The 12,909-nt window shown below is 40.0% G+C and overlaps 2 protein-coding genes across 2 annotated transcripts in view; both read right to left on the bottom strand.

Annotated features, from left to right (window-relative positions):
• Positions 1-6,997, bottom strand: part of tiam2a (TIAM Rac1 associated GEF 2a) — a 53,455-nt gene extending 46,458 nt beyond the window's left edge. Inside the window, exon 1 of the mRNA XM_077621168.1 lies at positions 6,935-6,997. The gene's annotated coding sequence lies outside the window, so the exon portion shown is untranslated. The remainder of the gene's footprint in view (positions 1-6,934) is intronic.
• scaf8 (SR-related CTD-associated factor 8) overlaps positions 1-12,909 on the bottom strand; it is a 43,558-nt gene that overhangs the window by 10,626 nt on the left and 20,023 nt on the right. The gene's annotated exons all lie outside the window — the stretch shown is intronic.

Below are 12,909 nucleotides of genomic sequence, written 5' to 3'. Positions count from 1 at the left end.
ATGGATTAAAAAATACAATTATTGATTTAAAAGGGGGAAAATCAGGAAATGTAATATACATCTATACTCTTCATTTTAATTTGATCCTAAAACAGAAAGTCGGCACTCATGATTTACTTTCCCGGGCCGCACAAAATGATGCGGCGGGCCAGATTTGGCCCCGGGCCGCCACTTTGACACATGTGCAATAAGAGATAATAGAATCATTCATCATATTATAAATTATCGTATCAAACGATAGCAGAGCCTCCATATCAGTCGCTTAATTAAAAACTAAGCCATTAGAGGTTTGGACCTTTCACCACATTTTGCAATCTACAATTCATTTCTAGTCTGATAATAGAACATTAGTCAGATATTCACAGAGTTTTGTCACTTCTATTACATATCCGGGAAGAGAGGTTGACGTTTATCTTGTTTTTTATTCATATTAGCTGCTAAAAGTAGAAGCAGTTTTCCTTTCTTCATCTTTTTTGCCCAACGTGTTAGTGGCGGCAGACATTGTCGTGAGGTCATTTCCTTCTCCACACAGCCCTTATTCATCCACACACACACGATTTCCCCAAACACAAACAGCAGTTGTTAGGCTGACTGATTTTGCACATCCCTTCTAGTTGTGAGTCATGTGTTCCACTGTTACCACACATTCAGTCTAAACTGTAGACACTTAAGAACATCTGGGAAAGCCACCAAATATTTTTCCATCATCTTGTTTCTGACTTCTACACTAAACAGACAGATAGACAAATTAGCTGAAGTCTTGCAAATGAGTACAATGTAATTGCACGCAGGAAAAAAAAACAGGACCAGATCAGACTGTAAACAAAGCAGTTAATACAAAGCAGTGTATGTCGTCTAGTAAAAGAGACGTTTCATCAATTCCCTCTGAATCGCCCAACGTCCCGCAAACATTGGATGACTCAAGGCAATATGACCAATAATGCTGCTTTTTAATGTGTTACTCCACCCAGACTGTTTTTATCCAATGATTAAATTATGTTTGCATATGTGTAGGTTAGTTGTCAAATCCGTTGCAAAAAAAAAGCAACGTGAAAACGAACTGCAGTTAAAACATAAAATGTGAAGTAAATGTATTTTGGTCCAAACCAAAGAAAGCCAACTACGGACTTCCCTAGTATGAATACACCCTCACATTAGTTGAGAGCTGCTGGAAAATTAGAAGTCAACCTGTCCAATGACCGCTTGAATATCAACCAAGTGCCACAAATAGCCGGTGGCGTTGCCTGCAAAAACAGCAGACATGTGTATGTGTTTGGTAAATGATTGTTGTCCAGCCAAAAACAACAACCTGAGCTATGACCTGCAGTTTTAAACCCAACCCTCTCCTTAAGTAGAAGGTGCACACCTATGGCTCAAAGAGTTCTTACGCAATAGAGAAGAAGGGATTACGTCTTGGCACTGCCAGCGGAATTGTGGATGTTTGGGAGTGATAAGAAAAACCTTGTGTTCACATTGTGTACACTTAAACACGCCGGCAGCCTGTACACAAGGCAAAATAAAGTTTGGGGTGTAAAAGTCAAACTTCACAGAATTTGTTTTATAAAAAACCGAATAACTAACTATGTAATATCAATAAATAAAAATAGTAGATATACGGCCCTTCAAATTAAACTGTAACTACAATGTGGCCCGTGACAAAAAATAACTGACGCCCATGATATAAGGCACATGTGTCAAAGTGGCGGCCCGGGGGCCAAATCTGGCCCGCCGCATAATTTTGTGTGGCCGGGGAAAGTAAATCGTGAGTGCCGACTTTCTGTTTTAGGATTAAATTAAAATGAATGACACCCCTGATATAAGGCAAAGAACCAATGTGGCTCATTGTGTATCTATTTTCTAGTGACTGCAAAACCAGATGAAAGATGAGTTCTTATCGTAATTTTTTTTTTTTCTCAGTAAGCTAACTTCCCCTTTTCTGACTGCTGAGGCCTGACAGGTAAACCAAGCCTGATGATTGTATCGCTTCAGGAAACATGATCTTGGGTTACATTTACCTCTTTTTTGTAGAAAATAGACTTAATTGAGCATGTTCAGAGAGTAAATACACGGTAGCAAGGGACCTAAAGTAACCAGAATGTGTTGACATTGGCTGGACGCCCAACGACTGAGCCAACATGACAAAGCTTAGGGAGAAAGAAATCAAGGAGAGATTATCTGTCTTGGAGATCAAGCCACCTACAGCTCAAGCCTGAGAAGATTGTTAAAAAAATGTCAAGAAAATCTTTTCTACGTGATTTTAAAACAACCACTTCCAATAATTTTCGTTCCAAATCAAACCTTAGCAATAATGACACATTATTTTGTAATTTCCACAAAATCCTGTGGAAGTGTTGTATCTTTCATTTGAATTTCTTTGGAAATAATTCCTGATTGGCTCATGTCAGCTGAGCCATGAGCACGAGGCGGTCATTAGGTAAATTGTACAATTCAGCGGTAATCAAGATACAGTAGAAGTCGCCTGGCCGGAGGTCTGCGTATTATTGAGATACACTGTCAATTATTTGTTGTTGGCTGTTCCACTCCACCTACGTTAAACAGAACAACAATGGGAACATGAGTCCATCCATTGTCAACGCCTAAAACGGACGGTTTAATCCTTTCCCAGTGGTCTGTCACAAATGAGTGGCTTTCAATTGTAAACACAAACAAAATATTAACCGTTTACCCTCAGCGGTACCGATTCAACCCTTTTGGAGACTCTCTAGTCTATCGGCTGACCATTATAATGCTAAATTGCAGCCTATTCTGTGACTCTGACAGAATAAATTAGGCAGATATTAGATGGGAGGCCAAAATATGTAATAATATGTAAACACATTGACCGAGTTTAAGGCGCATCAACATGCAATGATTGATTTAAAAAGGGGAAAATCAGGAAATATAAAGTACATCTATAATCTTCATTTGAATTTGAGCTTAAAAGAGAAAGTCGGCACTTATGATTTACTTTCTTGGGCCGCACAAAATGATGCGGCGGGCCAGGTTTGGCCCCGGGGCCACCACTTTGACACCTGTGCCTTAGAACAATTTAAAAAAAACATATGGCATCTAGCAAACCCCTAACAACCACCAATTTGACTGCGGCACCAGCTGTGTTTACCTTTCCAATGGGGAATCTAAGTGACAACGATAGCCACGGGAACAAGGGAATATGAATATTAATGAATCCGATTGTGCTGTGATTGACCTAATCTGGTTTTAAGTCACCCAAGGGGTGGATGGAAGGGGCACGTCATGATAAACAAGATTACTAGTTTAACATTAGTCACGCGCTACAAAAGGAAAGATTATTAGACAAATGCACGTGCTTGAAAACAACTCATGTTGACAAAATTCTCAATCGCCAGTTTGTAGCCGTCGTAGATGGTGAATGGCTGCAAAAAGCTATTTCCCCCCCCACACACACACACACACAATAACCCCCCGTACATTAACTCCAATCATCCATCCAAAACCTTTTAATCCCACACCTGTGACAAATGATTAAAGCGACTGAACTCGTTCCGTCTTCATTTCCTTTACCGAGCTTAAAGACTATCCATTTTTTTGCAGGTGACCCTGAAACGTACTTAAATAAACTACCCACCCCACCACACCGAAGGCTTGAGGCTATTAAGAGAGCACGACCGGGCATAAACCTGGTTTTGCCAGCCGGATCAGACCTTGCTTTGCTGTTGAGCTTGGACAGAAGGTTCCCGTTTGTGCATTAGCAAATACCCAAAGTGCAGCTTGACTGGGTAAATCCTCTCAAAGTGGACAAATGTCAATGCAAAAAATAATTGTGCAATAAAGTTTTAGACTCACTGAATGATGCATCAAAATATGAGGATTATTTCAACCCTGCAACTATCCAAAGTGGGGGCAAAGAAAGTCATGTGTCTTTTAAGTGACCTTGACTTACTAAATGACAAGTCTTGGGCCAAGATGCTGTCAACACCGGCCTCTAGTTAAGATTCTTTTTATAGCAACCTCTCCAGATGCTGCTGTGTGAACACAAGACAAATAGAATTCAAACCGCAGTAGCAGAAAATACAAAACACGAGTTTGCCGTCACGCCGGCCAATGCTGCAAAACAAATCGTCAAACCATAAAAAACAAGGACTTCCCAATTTTGATTGTGTGGATTTGCCGTTATCAAATCTCGATCCGTATAAAGGGCAAAAAATGTTTTGCAAATGAGTTGTGCACCACAAAATAAAGTTGAATATTTAGTTCTTGTAAATAAATGTATATAAAAAATAGCCCAATGGGATCAATTGAGCTCTTTTGATTGTGATTTACTTGACTTTTAGGCTCGCTTCTTTCTCCAAAGTTTGTTAACCTTGTCTAAATATAAATAAATAGTATAAAAGGTATTGTATACTTTATTTTTTTACTACATAACTCTGGATTATTTTAATATATATCACAAATAATGCAATGTGATCAATTTTTAACTTCTATATTGTCAAAAGACATTTTTCTCTTTGTTCTGCAGTTTCTTTTACAAGCGCAAATATAAATCCATGACATCAATAGACATCCAATCATGTTTGATTGGGAAACTGCCAGTCAAAACGGATTGGACGTCTATTGCCGTCAAAGGCAGTTCAACATAAAGTCTATAACTTGGCAGTGAAAGGGTTCAGTGCCACAAACAATAAAATATTTTTTGTTATCTTGCACAAAAATACAAATCCAATACAGTACTATGTCATGTATTTATATTTACACTTTTAAAACAAACTGCAGAACAAAGAGGAAAATGTCTAGCGACGGTTTGACTGGGGATTGGACATCTATCTCTAAAAAAATAATGATTGGGCCTAATTTCGGATTTGGGATATCTCTAATTGTAACCACAGAGTCCTACGGAATTTATTTGAAATCATCACTCTGAAAGATTTGTGCCCCACCTCCACCTCAAAGGAGCCCACCATGTGACAGGGAGCACAGATGTTAGCCATGCCTGATAAGTGTCATGCAGACTTGGCCGTATATGGAGAAAAATGCAGAGGGGGAGAAGACATGAAACATTGGCAACTTCAGAATTAACAGTCTCAAAGCTCTTAATAGGCTGCAGGAGTGCTGGAACAATCCAAAAATATATATACTGCAGGCCACACAGACCATCAAAAGAGAAGAAAAGTTATTTTTCCATCGTCCATTAGGCCTGGAACACTGTGCATCATTTACACTAAATGAACTGACATCAAAAACAAGAGTGATTTGCATGAAAGAAGTTTACGCGGGAATGATGTCACTGCTAAAAACGTGCACGACCACCCACAAAGAAGAGAAGATGGCTGACATGTCATGTTTTTTTTTATTTTCAACATATTCTGAGAGCAGACCTCATGTCACCAAAAGAGAACAAGCAGAAGCCTCACGTTTTCCACTCCAAGGAAACTACGGGTCACACTCAATCGGCGTCACCAGGAAAAATGAAATAATACAAACATGGTGTTCCGTGTGGTGGAAATCATTTCCTAACCTCAAAAATGTCCACCGCAGGGACAAAAATAAGAAGACGGTGCCACAACTTCTGACCCACCAAGTTAGTTTCCACAGCCAAAAGAGGCACAAACGCAGAAATAAAACAATTACGGAAAGCGATTACGACTTCTTGGCGCTCCATTAAACAGTCCGAGACGACGAAGCCACCGCTCTTTCCTCTCGGACGTCGTCTCGTATCTGTCGCCATCGAACCCAGTCAGTCTAACGACAGGGCAAATGGGGTAAACAGCATTTCCACAATTTCAATGCCTCATAAACTGACCGCTAACGATTCTAATTAGTACATAAATAACCCAAAAAGAGCGAATCAGCACACACTTTGGGTGGCGTCCAAGCAGAACCTCTAAAAGCGATTACACCCAATCATGAGCCACAGCTTTTATTTTTACACCCTCCTGGTCCAGTTCGGTTCAAAAGGTAGAAGTTTCCCAGTTGTGGGTTGCCATGGCGACAAAGGCCAAAATACCAAAAGGCTGGTCGCACCCCCTTCCGATTTAGGGGGAGAAAGGAGGAGGGGGCTGTGGCCTTTTGTTGCCTCTGTATGGGGGTTCGAGGGCCCTTTGCAAGCAGCACACGGCAAAATAACAATAGAGATCAACTCTCACATTCTAATACAACGAGTGGCCATGTTTTGGGATGTTTGTCTGCAACAGTCAATGCAATCATAAATCAGGAATGGGGAAAAAAGCAATTTATTCCATTTCTCTGATGGAGGGGTCACCAACTCCCAATTCCATTGTTCATCCCGTTTCTTTTTCAATGTTTCCCTCATCAAATTCACTTGAATGCAATGATCGATTATCCAGAAAATTCTGCAGAAGCCTGGTAACAATTAATTTGATTCAGGTGTGTTGAAGGAAAATATGGAAAACGGAGTAAAGGATCGGAGTTGATGACCCGGCTAAAAAGCTTACATTTAATTTCCTGTCAAGTTAAAGACAAACGAGCGTTTTCACTACTAAAAGTTGCATTTTTAAGCAATTTCCAAACAGAATTCCCCATTTCGCAGCCTAAATCTTACAATACAACTGTTGTATTCCCACACCACATTGATCTTATTTATTTATTTATTTATGGATCGTTGTAACTCAAATGTTTGGTTCTTTTTCTACCCCAAAATAAAACGCCATCAACATTAAAATAATAACAGATCGTATCCTACAGTGTATAAGAGCAAACACAAATTAAAGCGACTATAAACAACTTTTTGTGGAACGATGCAAATTGTTTATACTCACACACACTTGTTGAACAAACATCGTGAACGATCCCTTTTTTTTGCAACATCAATAATAAAAATTGCATGAATGATCTAATGCTGCAACATTGTTTTTATGTACTTATTCCATTTGTAAAGCAAATGTGTATTAAAATGCACTAAACTCACGCGTGTCAGTAAAATAAATTACAAACTCACCGATAAACGTTTCCGCTGCTAAAACATGGTTTAAACGTCCTCACTGCGCCTGATCCGACGTGCGTTGTTTAAAAAAAAACGCCGCAAAAGAGCGGAGAAGTTGGGTATGTTACTTCCACGGTTGTTGTCGTAAGGCGCTCAAAGCAGACTGTGCTCAGACTCCTCCCACATTTGTTAAACCCCGCCCTCCCACACTCTCCCCCATCAAGAGGAAGAAGGCCACTGACTTTAGTTGTTTTTTTTTGCCACCTAGCTAATTATATTCATCCATTCATTTTCTAAACCCCTCGCAAAGGTCGCGGGGGGTGCTGGAGCCCCATCTCAATCACACAACTCACAAATTTCTGGTTTTATAGGTGCTATAAAAACAAAAATAAAAACATTTCATTCTGAATGCATACTATGAACAAGCTACAAAGTGCCTGTCAGGCAGAACAACCCCTCGGGCCTGGATCGGACCCCCTTAGCGCACCGCCCGTTTCCGCCCGGTACGTTTGACACCCCTGTTTTCGAGTTGCACTGCACAAATAATGTCGTGACTGCCTGTCACGATCTCAGTGAGTCTCGTTTGTCACATGGATCAATGAGCCGATAAGAAACAGGTTTGGGCTCTTCATACAATCAATCAGTGCATTGCCAGAATTCCTTGTTATTTATGCTGCAAAAATAAGAAGCATTCCCACGTAATAAAAAAAAAAGTCAGTTTGTTGCGCTTATCATTCAGTTTGAACTTTCCCATAGACCCAATGATGTGTAATGCGGTCTTCTGGACAGATGTGTGAGTCCCCTCTACCCTAAACCATTAAGATTCAACACTTAAACTGGGGGGAGGAGAGTCCACCATTGATCAATACGGCCCAGCCGCTTTCCATTCCCTCATCAGCCTTCTGCTGGAATTAGCGGCTTTGCTTGGACAAGCATATCTTGTAGACAATCAACACCGTATCTTGTTATGCATCTACAGCTGTGCCAAAGGTTACAAATAAAATGGCGGTTTTCCCAAATGTATTTCTGGTCTCAGCTCCAGATACAATTTTACTCTTGTACCACAAGAAGCGAGCGTTTTAACCAATATATTTTCATCTCATCAGATTTTTTAAAATATATACAACTATTTATTCAATAGTTACAAGAAGCGAGCGTTTTAACCAATATATTTTCATCTCATCAGATTTTTTAAAATATATATAACTATTTATTCAATAGTTTCCTCCATTTATTTCAATATTTTGTCAGATTTTGACGTTTAAGTTAAAGGCGACGCTCTGTTTAATTGACTCGCTCCTTTTAACAACAATGTAGGCAAAACTCAACCTTCTTGTGCAGGCCCTATTCCACAGGTGTCAAAGTAGCGGCCCGGGGGCCAAATCTGGCCCGCCGCATCATTTTGTGCGGCCCGAGAAAGTAACTCATGAGTGCTGGCCATATCACTGATTAATTTATGATAAAGTTTCAGCCGCAAATGTTGGGATTCTATTTATTTCATTTGACACTATGAGGTAAATTGGTGTTTAGAGGCGCTCTGATCCTGTGTTGATCTATATTTAATTTGAAACCTAAGCTAAATTAATTTTAACGGATAGAAATATCTTGTGTTGCACACCAACAGAGCCCTGCCCTATTCAAAGAATTTTCCGAATTAAAAACAAATAAAAACTAGTAATACATAGTTTGGAACCTTGAATAAAGCAGCATATGGCACGGCTGAGACTGAAAAACAACTAAGTTTAAGCCTGTGTCCATTTTTATTGATTTATTTTTTCAGAATTATCCTTCGAGCCTACAAGCCCTTTGATTGGTCACAGTACAACGCTCAATTAACATTTTGAGCCTTTTCGCATACGCATTAGCTTTCTGGGTCCCCACAGAGAGCCACTTTCACACCCTTGTTGCGCGGCCAGTAAAAACTACTCTGCCCTGTTAAAATGCAATTCATTAGTAACACGCTGTACTGCATTAAATAATCACCTGGCAACAAGAAGGCCGTCTCATCGTCACGTTTGCTGGTTTAGGTTTTACACTACTATAGAGTATCTGGCTGTGGCTTGTTCATAGACGATTGCATATGTGGTTGGAGTCAGCTAGAAACCAATTGTGTGCAAACTTCTTGTTACGTGGTGCTTTATGGCTGGCATTAAGCTTTTTTTAAGGAGAGGCTGGAATCAACACTTTCAGGGCCATTTCACAAGGCACCACTTGCTGCTTTTGGCCACGTGTGAAATGATAACAGGCTCCCATGTTGAGTGCCACTCTGGCCGCAAGACAGTTTTTCCGAGCACGATATCAGATTGGATGATTGTAATACGCAAATTCAGATTGTTTTTGTTGTTGCTGCAAGCGATGCTATTTTTATTTCCTATCATTCAATGGTAAACACAGCACATTTGTTTTGGGCAATGATTTTTCGCGTGTTATAATGCTTCTTTTATATTCATTTTCCGCACTGCTTATCCTCGGAAGGGTCGCGAGGGGTGTTGGAGTTGACCCCAGCCCATTGTATACCCTGAAATGATTGCTGGCCAATCACAATGAGACAAACAACCCATCACACATTTCTAGGGATAATTTAGCATACAATTAGCCTAGTGTGCATGATTTCAGGATGTGGGAGGAAATCGGACACCCGGAAAAAAACCCACACAGGCACAGGGGGAGCATGCAAAATCCACACAGGAACGAGGATCGAACCCCCCATCTCTGAACTGTCACGCGTAAGTGCTAACCACTCTTCCACCATCTAAAATAAACGGACACAACAGTTTTACATTTAAAAGAAATGCAAAATGTCAGCCCTGACTCATCTTCAGTTAATTGCACAACCCGAATGTCAGCTCAACCCCAAACAGCTTGTTTTCTTGTTCCCACAGACTAAAAGTGGAGGATATGATTTTTTTCTGTAAAAAATGATTCATTTTTGAAATGCTACGAATATAATAAGGGCAAGTACTCTGGAAAAAAAGTTGCAAAATGGCTGAGATCATCTTGAAAGTCGGAGAGCACAGAGGGAATATCCTCAGCATGGTGGCTAGGTCACGGACCCCCGTCACCCCCCACTCACTGGAGTGGCATCTGCTGTCACACTTGACTCTCGGCTGGGGAAACCTGCCACATATGCTAGTTAAAACATTCCAGTCCCAGAGAGACAAGGAAACCGCATGTGGCTTTCTTTCTAACAAAGACATTTTAGATCCGTTTTTTCCCTCTCGAGTCCAATACATACAAAATTAGATGTTCCGTATTTTTCGGACGATAAGTCAGAACCAGACAAAGAATAGATAACGATAAGAGAAAAAATATATGCGTATACACAAGTTGCACTGGAGTATAATTTGCATTTTTTTGAGAGAAACCAACAACAAACATTTAAAGTTAAAGTAACAATAAAATGGCGAAAGAACAACAGGCTAAATCAATAAGCATCTGTTAACATAAAGATTTTACAGATAACTACTGCCTTTAAAAACCTAACAAAAGAAACGTGTATAAGTCAAACTATTTTTGGCAGGCTAGGCTCATCAATTAGAAAATAAAGTAGTATTTTTTTCTATTTCAATGGTACATGTTTTTAAGTATTTCAGATAAAATGAAAATAATTGTGTTTTAAAAGTGGAAAAAAAATGTGTTAACATTGCCACCTCCCTGATGGGAATTAAAAATTCATGAGCATGTTTATTAATGACCAGTAGGCATTGATATTCACACACACAAACACACACACACACACACAAACACACACACACACACACACACCAGATTGGAGGAACAGCAGGGGGGAATTTTGCAAGCATCACCAATCGTCTCAAATGTGTTACCGAATTTTTATCGACACGCTTAGAGGAAAAGACGACACCTATCATAAACAGCCTTCGGTTGAAAGAATCTAAATTTGCAAATGAACGCTTTTTCTTTTTTACGTCCAATTAAAAAAAATGGGAAAATCGTGCATGTGCACATGTCATATTAAATGTTGCTGAATGTAAACATACAAAAAAGAAGCAGTGAGAAACTTCCTCTTTCCACTCCTAAATGAATGCTTTCTGCAACCCCCCGAGCCACTTTTAAAACATCATTCTATGACATTTGAAATGAATGTCTAAAAGGGGCCTGGCAGCCATCGACGCCGCCATTACACGTCAGCGCAACTGATTTAGAAGCTGTCATTTTAGGGAGAAAAAAAATGTTGCACTGTCACTTGACTTTATGCTGCTTTCTTTTTATAGGGATCTAAAAAGGGCGAAAGGAATCTTTTTGTAGAAGGATCCAGGAGAAAAAAAATCCAGCACTCCCCGCAACCCTTGTGAGGATAAACAGAACCGAAAATGAATGAATAAATTATTTTTTGCAGGATACTTATAGATCATTTTGTTACTTCTTATCTTAACTCATTAACTGCCACAGAAAGTGATCGTGTGCCATAGTGCCAGCCTTCCAAGTTAAAATAGATTGGACTCCTCTCGCCATTGATGGCAGCTAATGAGTTAATACCTAAAAAAGTAAACTGTGAAGTGAACTTCTTATCCTCACAAGGGTCAGGGTGCTGGAGCCTATCGCTACTAACTATGGGCACCAGGCGGGGAACACACTGAATCAGTGAGGAGCCAATCGCAAGGAGACAAAGGACAACCAATCATAGCTAGGGGAGTCTTCAACTAGATAGTCTAACATGCATGTTTTGGGGATGTGGGAGGAAACTAGATTGCCCGGAGAAAACCCACGCAAGCCTGAGGAGAACATGCAAACTCCACACAGTGAAGAACCCTCCATGCTAGATTCCCTAGTTTCCATTATTTATTTATTTATTATATTTTTAGCGGACAAAAAGGAAAAAACTAAGAGTTAATTACCAGCTAGCTCGCCACTTGCCGTCACACAGCAAGGAAAGGGGACGCACGGGGGGAATCGCGGCGCAGTCATTGCGCTTCACGGGGAAACAATGAGGCGTGTTTTTTGAGGCGGCAAAACAAACAGGTGTCACATCTGCAGGCACCACTGAGTCAGCCTTTTATGAGCCTTTACGCTAAATCCCTGCTTATGAATGGAATAAAAAGAGTTCCATGTCTGCTGCTTATTAAGGGGTTGCCTGGTGACAGACTAAATACATACTGGATCCCATCATGTGATCGGAAAGTGGGCCTGTCCTGGCAGGGGATACCCTGAAGTGGTCGCTAGCCAATCGTAGGGCACAAGAAAACAAACAACCAATCACTCATTCCTCAGGACATTTGATCAATGAGCCTAGCATGCATGATTTTGGGATGTGGGAGGAATCTGGAGTACCTACAGAAAACCCACGCTAGCCCAGGGAGAAATGCAAACTCCACACAGGATGGTCCGAACCAGGGATTGAACCCTCAAGCTCAGAACTGTGAGGCGGAGGCGCTAACCACTCAATCCCCGTATACAACCCTTAAAATAGATAAACAAATATAGATATACTTGATTGCTCATTTTTGCTCGGAATATCCCCCCAAAGATGATTACATGAACGACAAAAATGAAAATTGTGGGCATAATTGAATAAAATATTTATGAAATGCTAATTGTATGGATTACGATCCTCATTTTCAAAAGGGAGACATCCTTATTTTGTGTATGGCTTAATACCTGAGCTCAAATTCTAGCAATGTATTCTCAATCTGATATACCCAAGACTAACATGTCTATTTTTTTAACTTTGAATGTGTATTTCAGTAGATTTAAGACTATAATAGATCACAATTAGTGAGTATTCGAGTATATGCAGCAGCGTTTTTAAATCATATTCTTCTGTTATTTACAGCAATCATTATCCTGCCAAGCATTTTGCCAGGACAGATGGAAAAATTAAATGAATTCAGTATTTCCTACATATATATACTATCCATTAGAGTGCCAATAATATTTTTCCACCATAGTATAAGATAAACAAATTATTTTTAATTAGCCGTGGAATGAAGTTGAAATATATTCGCAATGTGTGTAGCAACTGCGTATAC

The sequence above is a fragment of the Stigmatopora argus genome, chromosome 15 (genome assembly GCF_051989625.1).
Source record: "Stigmatopora argus isolate UIUO_Sarg chromosome 15, RoL_Sarg_1.0, whole genome shotgun sequence".
In the NCBI taxonomy this organism is placed as follows: Eukaryota; Metazoa; Chordata; class Actinopteri; order Syngnathiformes; family Syngnathidae; genus Stigmatopora; species Stigmatopora argus.
Note: the sequence above shows the minus strand (reverse complement) of the source record. Positions and strands in the feature narration are given on the sequence as shown.